The sequence below is a fragment of the Nannospalax galili genome, unplaced genomic scaffold (genome assembly GCF_000622305.1).
Source record: "Nannospalax galili isolate Female #2095 unplaced genomic scaffold, S.galili_v1.0 scaffold1368, whole genome shotgun sequence".
Lineage (NCBI taxonomy): Eukaryota > Metazoa > Chordata > Mammalia > Rodentia > Spalacidae > Nannospalax > Nannospalax galili.
Window position 1 is genome coordinate 631,106 of NW_008358007.1, and position 9,750 is coordinate 640,855.

The window sequence follows — 9,750 nt, forward strand, 5'->3', positions numbered from 1 at the left end:
TGTTGAAACCCTCAGGGATCACACTTTTCTTAACTTTCTCGGGTTTATCCATTAGAGAGACCTTTCCATGTCCTTAATTTGAGATGGCCCTCAGCCTCCCTCCATGAGATTCTGGTGATTAGAAAATTCAGCAGGGTGTGGTCAGAAATAGTGTATGATTATAAGGCTACAGGATAAAGTTTATGAATTTCACATGCATCCATACTCCTCTAGGAAAAACCTTTAAAAGTGTATTTTTGTAGCATAAGAAACAAGTTAGTAGGTTTTGCTCTTATTCGGTAGTGTTAGTGGAGTAGGTAATCCTCATTTTGACATCCTAATGAAAATGTTTTAATTAGCAGTGGGATTTCAGACTCAAGGTCTGTAGCCTGAGTTCTTATAGAAGAGTTAATGTATAGTACTTTTATCAAATAAGGTTGATCAGCAATGTAAAAAGATTTTCCAAGTCCTACCCTAGATTAATGAACTCACAAAGCTGATAGTATCAGTGACATGTTTGCAGAGTTCCTTACATATGTAAAATGTTATCCTCTCTGATCCATCAAGAAGTGCTTGCTTAGGGGTCTAGGGCTGATGTGCATTCCATTGTACACACAAAGCAAAGTTGAAGCTCCAAGTGGTCAGCTGTTTTGACCAAGGCTGTTGGCGGTGGTGTAGGGATGAACTCAGGTGTTAGGGCTCTGCGGTTCCCTCTGTGAAGAAGGTCTAGTGTTATGATGTCTGCAGATATCTTCCTACGGAGTGTTCCCAGCTCCATTCCAGATTAGACGAGGTGGGAACATCTGTGCTTTCAGGTTCAGAGAGCTTTCTTTGGTGGCTTCTTCCAGCCATTTCTCTCATTCTCTAGAGATATGAACCCACAAAGTCTTTCTTTGAGAAACACTTGTTTGCAGGTCTCTTGCAGACTATAAAGCTTATCAGTAGAGTTTATTTGGTAGTTTTTGAGGGTTTGTGGTTTATTTTCTCCTCCTTATACTCAGACTTTTTAAAGCATTCATTATCTGTTTCTTCCATGCTAGCCCCCTCTGAATGGCTGGTTTCAACTAAAATCTTAATTCTGTATTAGATACCCTTGACTCTTTAATGGTTGAGCTCCCCGATTGCTAAAAATCTCTTGCGCACCACGTCATTCAGATTACTAAAATCTTTGCATCTCTGACTTGAATGGTGGTCTTCCCAGACACATGCGCTTGGAGTCCAGAATCTGACTCCTTGCTTGAGAAGTGCGAGCTCTCCCTGCTGGGATTGCCTGCTTTGTGGTTTCTGTTCAACATGTTTTTTGAGGTTGACACTATCATCCACCGTAACATCATCAGATATATAGATGTGAGCTCTCTGAACTCACCCAGTCCTCCTTGTCTCCCATTAGAAGGTTTTTCTTGGGCCAGCAGTGTTTGCTCCTCTGCTAGTATTTCCATCACTGAGCCTAGACTTCAGACATCTGAATTAAGGGGGGCCTGGGCACGGCATCTTGACATCCTTAGGCTGAGGTTTAAGGTTTGTTGATAAGCCTTGCCTAGGAAGTTTCCAAGAAGTAACACTAGAGCATCTTCATTGCTTTCCATGTTTCCTTCCTGTCCCATGTGGTGACGGTGTGGATGTTTTAATGATTGTTGTTTGCTATGGGCACGTGGGGTACGTACAACCCATTGCTTCCATATTTTGCAACTTAAATAAGTTTCCTTCATGGTGGATGCCCCAGTTGACTGCCTTTCAGCTGACTCACTTTTTTTTTGTGCTATTCTGTTGGACACCAGAACTAACCCAGTTCGCACTTCGTCCATCCTCTCCCTAACTTGGCTGACTGGACAAGCTCTCACTTTGAGGGTACGCAGCAGGTCTTTAACAGACTTGGAAATGTAGAAATACACTTAATAGTTTTTGTGCGATGGTGTTATTAATACATCTCTCTCAAAGAACACAAGAAATAATTTTTTTCTTTGAATTTTTGTGTATCACCCTATAAGCTTCCTGCTAAAATTTGTCAGTACATTTTTTTTCCTGGATGTAGATTCACAGTTTTTTTAAAAAGTTTACTTTTATGAAATGAAACACTGCTTCAAAGGCTGTGAGTTTGAGCCTCACGTATCATGGGCATCTTTCCATGGGCATACATACATGTGGAGGTAGTGTTTCTCAGGACTGCCTGATTGCTTGGTTGTGTGTGTATATCCTGATGTCTTTCGGCAGCCCTCTAGGCTTGGAAGTAGGTTGGTTGTAATATATTTCCTTAAATGCAGTTGTTGTGATAGTTCTTCTCTCCTTTAATGGTTGTCCCTTGGTATTTTCCTTATACTGGGTTTTGTTTGCTAAGGGTCATTTCTCAGCTATGAAATTTCTAGGCCCAAGGCATGTGTGACTTGAGGGTTTTGGGAAAGACTCATAGCATATTCCCCTTGCTAAAGTTGTGCAACTTGTTTTCCCCAAGGAACAGCTTACGAAGCCCGCAGTTCCCCCTAAGCCCTCCTCACATCCTTAAAGAATTTTGTCTATGGATTCATCTTAGGAAATTATGGGTCTGGAAGTCAGGCCTGGAAAAAACTATGAATCAATTGAAGTAGTTTCTTAGAACTCTTAGTTTTAATATGCTTTTATTAGTTTCCTTACTAAGCAAACACTGTTAAGCATATTAAAGGCCAGTGAACTTAATAGCCCCAGATGTTAAGTGCAGCTGTGTTCACAGCTGGAGGAGCCTGTGACACAGAGTGTAGGTTTTGGACCCAAGATGGCAGAGGTCACAGCTCAGGCTGATTAAACCTCACCTTTTTAGTAAATGAGGTAGCAGTTCTTCACCCATTCCCTAACTCTTGAATGGCCTAAAGTCCCTGTTTGTTGACACCAGTAGCTGCTACTTTTGAATGTTTTTACGTAAGATTTAAAATTTTTTGAACAGTTGTATTAGTAACCTCAAACTACAGTATTGTAAACTGGCCACTCTCAAAATGCCCCCACCACCAGATCTTAATCTAGGTGTAGAAAATAACACCGCAAGTTCTAAGTTCTTTTTTTTTTCATTCATTTTTTATGGGATTTTAAAATGAATAATCAGCTAAGTTTGATTAACAGAAAAGAAAGCACTGTAGTTTTTCAACATACATTTCCTTTAAAAAAAAAAAGTGAAAAAACACTAAGCGAAATGAGGCACACGTGGGCACAGTCACGTGATTCTGCTGGACTTGTTTCTGGAGGAGCTGTGACATACACAGCCCCCAGGAAAGGGGGGGGTCTCGGCATCCAGGGTCCATGATAGAGTTACAATGCAGTCTTCTTCTCTATGGTTCCAGTGAACCTAAGGGAAGCACCAGGAATTTTCTCCTCGGGACCCTGAGCAGGCAGACAAGGCACACTGAGCAAAGTTAAGATGTCCAAAGAAATTTCTTTGCCACCCCTGATACTAGTGGCACTCGCTTTAAGTTCGCAAGCACTGGGCATTTGTCAATTAAAGCAAAACAGAATACCCCCCCCAACCCTAACACTTTCCTTGTTAATTTCCAAAAGTGATTCTATGTTGACGAATAAGTGTGTATCCAGAAGCTTTTAACCTAATGCGTAACCCACATCCCTTCCCTCTGAGTGTGCACCGTCACCTTTATTGACTTGAGTCATTTCCATTTTTATTAAATTTGCATGAATGATTTACATTATCATTTTTAAAGTACCCATTTAAAAATGTTTTTAAATTCTGAAAAATTCCTACACGTATACAGTGTAGTATGATCAATTCACCCCATAACCCTCCTGCCCCCTCCTACTCACTGCTTTTTCCCCCCAGTGTGTCCCCATCCTGTTTTCTTCTTTTCTGTGACGTGTGCCATTTTTGAAGGCTTTAAAATGTTTTTTCATTTTAAAGTAATGTTTGGCTCTTTACAGACAACTTCTCCTTTACCAAAAGGCTTATTTAACTCTCCCCATTTGCCCCCAAGACAAAGAGACATAGCCCATTAACATTTTCAGTGTTTCCGTCTGCTTTGATACAATATAAAACCAGCAGATTTCTCAAGATCGCTGTCCCTAGAAAGTGGTGGAGATTCTTGTTATCCTTGTTTCTGTAAACCCATGTGATGATGATCACCTTTTTCATTTAAATTCTGTGTGTGTGTGTGTGTGTGTGTGTGTGTGTGTGTGTGTGTGTGTGTAAACCTGCAGAGGCCAGAAGAGGGCATAAGAGTCCCTGAGCTGGAGTTACAGGTTGGTAGTGAGCTGCCTGATGTGGGTGCTGGAAACTGAACTCAGGCAAAAGCAGTATAGACTAATAACCGCTGAGCCATCCCTCCAGCCCCGTTACCACTGATTTCAGTGTGTTTATAGTTGCCATGTAGTTTTGACCACTGCTTGTGAGTGATAACCAGCACAGGTTGACTTCCAGACAGTTCTACACCTTGCAGAACTGCTGTCTTTACCCCGTTGCCCATCACTGTGGCCTCCTTAATGGTCAAGGCAGGCCTGACTATTTATGTGAGGCCATTCCTCTGTTATTTGATTAATTTGATACTGGTTTTCCATAATTATAAATCAACTGCAGTGGTCATTCAGCACTTAGATTTTTCCAAATTTATTGTTGTTTTCTTTTCCCACTCTGTTTTTCATTTTCTTCTTTAATTCAATTTATTGATTTATTTACTTTTTTTTTGAGACAGGATCTCACTTTGTAGCCCTGGCTGCAGACCAGGCTGGCCTGGAACTCACTGAGATCTGACTGCCTCTGCCTCCTGAGTGCTAGGATTAAAGGAAGGTGGCATCACACCTGGCCTCGGATTGTTTTCATGAGATAAATTTTGGCAAAGAGGAATTCCTGAGTTTGGAAGATGTGTAATTGTTAGAAGGTTCTGGATACATGGTTTTGAAAACATGGCTTATTTAGGGCTATTGCTGGTGACATGTAGGAATGTATGTTCACACCTAACATCTGGCATTAGGTTTTCACCTTTACCAATTGAATGAAAAATCTAATTTCAGCAATTGGATTTCAAAGGAGATTAAACAAGCTCTGGAAAGCCGATAGAGCGTTGTTTTCTCTGTATTGTCTGTTTTTCAGTGACGTTTCTGTCTTTAGTGTTTTCCTTTTAGCTTGGCCAGCCTCTGTGTAGAATAAAGGTACGAATTACTAGTCCTCGTGCCAACTGCCCATGCTTTCCTCCGCTTCTTTGGGATTTTCTTTGAATTATTTTTAGACAGGGTTTTGATTTTATATCTAGTTTAATCCTTCAGTTTTATTTTCAGAGTTTATAAGCTCTACCCCTTTGTGAGCAGCAGGTAGCTCTATTATAAAGTTTTTGTTTTTTAAAATATGATTTGACTGTTCTTGAATTGGGTGTCCTGTGTAAAATGAGCTTCCTCATTAAGTACTCCATCAGCCCATAGTAAGTGATTAATGCAGTCACATGGTGTATTTTTTTTTACCCTATCTTGTCTTAGATCTGCATTCTTTGTAACTTGTCTATTTTAGGTTTCAGTCACTGTGCTGTAAAAGTATGCATGTAATTTTTGTGCTTTTTATTTGGATACTAAGATTGTTATTTTTCCAGATTAAAATTTGTTCATTTAAAACAGCCTTTTGATTAATTCCAACGAGTTTATAGATGAAATAGTATTAGCATTGCTTTTTTATTTTAATTTAATTTTATTTATTTAATTTTTGGTCTTTTTGAGACAGGGTTTTCCTGTAGCCCCAGCTGTCCTGGAACTCATTATGTAGACCAGGCTAGCCTTGAACTCACAGAGATCCACCTGCCTCTGCCTCCCGAGTGCTGGGATTAAAGGCGTGCACCACCACACCCAGCAGTTTTTTAATTTTTATAACATTTTGTGTGTTCATGTATGTGTATGCAGGTCAGAAGACAGCAAGCAGGAGTCAGTTCTCATTCTACTGTATGGGGTCTAGGGCTCAAATTTGGGTCATCAGTCAGTTCTCCTTCCACTGTATGGGGTCCAGAGCTCAAATTTGGGTCATCAGGCTTGTCAGCAAGCACCTTTACCTGCTGACCTGGCTGAGCATTAACACTGTTCATTTGATTTTAGGATCTAGGAAGATTATATTGATCTTTGATATTTTCAAGCCTTTGTGTGATTCAGTAGTTCTTCAGTTTCATCTCAGAAGGTCACGTTTTCCTGTTACTCCTCCATGTTTTCACAGATATGGGTCTTACTGAGTACATTTTTCCTGACATTGTAATTTTTTAAAAAACCACAACATCTCAGGATTGGGGTTACTTCCACATTGCTAAGGAATTCTGAAAGTTCAGAACCAGATATTTAGATGCTTCTTTGATACCTCTCTCGATCACCCAGCACTGCACAACTCAACCAGCCAAACTCCATGCTTGCAGAAGAAGCTGCCTAGTCTTTAAGCATGTGAATAGCTATTGCCTTATTTTTCTTGGGAAGATGCCAAAAAATGCCCCCTCACTCCATATAGGGCAGTGGCAGGCAGAGAAGCCATTCCAACCAGGTCCAGCCTGGTGACAAAGGAGTGTGCTGGGAATACTCAGAGCATCCCGCCTGAAGGGTTACTTAACAGGAATATGGATGGCTTGGGAAGCTTCACGTCCAAAACACCCAGCATAGGCAGTGTCTCACCAAAGCTGCATCATTGGAGTTCCCTGCATTGTGGAAGAATCTCATTCCTTCTAGCAAATTTACTGCTTGATTAACCTCAGGAAGAGGGTTTGGTGGGCCTTCTACATTTCTTTAAAACATTTTTTAAAATTTTAATTTTGTTTTATGTGTATTAGTGTTTTCTCTGCGTATATGTAAGTGTACCACATGTGTGCAGTGCTCACAGAGGCCAAGCGAGGGCCTGGGATCTGCTGGAACTGGAATTTCAAACAGCTGTTAGCTTCCATGTGGGTGCTGGGAATTGAAGCCAGATGGTGCAAGAGCAGCCAGTCTCTTAACCACTGAGCCATCTCTCCAGCTCCAAGCTTCCTAAGCTTCTTGGGAGACTCATGAGTTTCCTGCACCTTCCCCATTCCTCCACGAGGCTACGTGTTTCAATTCAGAGGAAACACAACACTAGAAGGTAGGCATCCTCACTTTGGCATCTCTAACTAGTTGACTTAAAAAGAAGGGGCCTGGGGCTGGGGAGATGGCTCAGCAGGCAAGAGTACTCACAGCTCTTGCACAGGATCTGAGTTCACTTCTTAGTACCCAGCTCAGGCAGTTCAACTGTCTGTAACTTCAGCTCTAGGGGACCTGATGCCCTCTTCTTTCCTCCACTGGTACCTGCACTTGTGTGCACATACACACAGGCACACACATAAATAAAAGTTTTAAAATATCTTTTTGAAAAGATAGTGACTGCAGATGCTTTTAAAAAGTCAGTGAGGGGCTGGAATGATTCAGTGGTTAAGAGCACTGACTGCTCTTGAAGAGGACCCAGGTTCAAATCCCAGCACCCACATGGTGGCTAACACCCATCTGTAACTCCAGTTCTAGGAGATCCAATGTTCTCTTCTGACATCCACAGACATTTCACAACACAGGTGTAATTACTTACTTGCAGGCATAACACTTATACACATAAAATAAAAATAATAAAATATTGAAAGAGAAAAGTCACTTAAAGTTGAGGGTCCTCCAGGAAAATATATAGAGGGCCAGGAGTATGGGTGTGCACATATATGTGCATACACATAACACATGGACAATTACTGATTACTTTGGGGTGAGCTACTGAGTAACCCTGATCCTCAGCTTGGAATTTTCCTTCTCTGGAAGCTGCACTTGGAAAAATTTCATCTACATGGGACCACAATGCCTTCAGCCAGAGACATACCTTCAGAGGAACACAGAGCCACATACCAAACAGTGACCTCCACATTTAGATGCACTTTAAAAGAATTATTATTTTTATTTTATGTGTATGCATGTATTGCCTGCATGTAGGTAAGTGCGCCCGTGTCATTCAATGCCCGTGGAGGTCAGAAGAGGCTGTCAGATCCCCTGGGAATGGAACTATGGACAGTTGTTAGCTGCCATGTGGGTACTGGGATTCAAACCAGGGTCTTCTGCAAGAACAACCAGTGTTCTTAACCTCTGAGCCATCTCTCCAGCCCCTAGACACACTTTTTATTGTTTTCTTTTTACTCCCGGTTCAAACACTTAATACACATAACACATGTGCATACACGTGTGCCCAGCATTCACTACTTAGCTCATCAGGCAAAGAAATACAGTATTACATACTGTTAACAAAAGTGGCACTGAGTCGCCGGGCATGGTGGCACACACCTTTAATCCCAGCACTCGGTAGGCAGAGGCAGGTGGATCTCTGTGAGTTCAAGGCCAGCCTGGTCTACATAGTTCCAGGCCAGCTGGGGCTACAGGGAGACCCTGCCTCAAAAAGACCAAAAAAAAAAGTGACACTGACTCCAACAACCCCCACCCCCAACATAAAACCACATATATAAAAGTACCTGCCATCACATGGAGATGCACCTAGTCCTCTTCACACAGAATCTCCTACTTACTCAGCTGTTTAAAGTGCAGAGAATAAAGGAGGTGTCATTACGTGCTACACCTAAGTGCTAAAGGCTGTAAGGGAGACGAGATACCCCTGGCACCAAGACATGGATCTCAGGTAAACAAAGGGATGACAATACATTGTCTTTTCAGTTTTTTTTTTTTTGGCTGAAGGAAATCAAAGGCCCCACCCAAACCAAGGGGAGGAAGTTGTACATTGATATGTCTTCACTGGTGATCACTTTAATGAACCTGTCCCACTCCAGCAAGCCCCAAACACTTACCTGACCTGCTGGTTGCATGCATCTTTCATTTTCTTTTCACTGATTTATGTTGGCTCCAAGAATAATAAATTTGATGAATGAGTATGGTGTTCTCATGTAGTAGAGCTGTTTCACCAAGGATTTGCTGGCAGAACTGAGAACCCTTCCTGAAACTGCCAAATTTAAAAGGTCCCATATGGAAAGAATGTAAGAGCCGGAGGAAGGGGTGCAGTGTCACCTGGAAATGTCCTCCAACCACCATGCTGACAAGCTATAGTCACACTTCCTTCCCACGCTCATCAAGGAGTTGAGGGGGGAGTCAGTTACCCCTCCCACCCAGTCAGTTGACCTTAGCTGAATGTGGGGGGAGGGGCAAAGGATATATAAACCTAGAACACCAAGAGGCACCTCTCTCACCATCTTGTGCAGCTGTCAGGAGGTCCCATGGACTTTACCATGCAGCCATAAATGTGGGGCTCCCACTCTTCTGTAAATAAACCCCTACCCTATGCTCTGTTAAAAATAATAAAATATTTAAAAAATAATAAAAAAATAAAAGGTCCCATAATGGGGCTGGAGAAATGGCCCAGTGGTTAAGAGAACTTGTTACACCTGCAGAGGATTTGAGTTTGGGTCTCAGGACATGTCGAGCAGCTCACAACTGCCTGTAACTTGGCTCCAGGGGATCTGATGCCCACTCTGGCCTCCTCAGCTCAGGCAACCTGACACACGTGGCACCCAACAGACACACACACACACACACACACACACACATATATATGTATATATATAACCTTTAAAATATCTCTAATAAGGGCCAGGAGCGGTGACACATTTTAATCCCAGCACTCAGGAGGCAGAGGCAGGCAGATCTGTGTGAGTTCAAGGCCAGCCTGGTCTACATAGTGATTTCCAGGTCAAGTGTGGCTTCAGGGAGACCCCATCTCAAAAAGACCAAAAAATATCTTTAATAAGGTAAGATCTGTGTGTGTGTGTGTGTGTGTGTGTGTGTGTGTGTGTGTGTGTG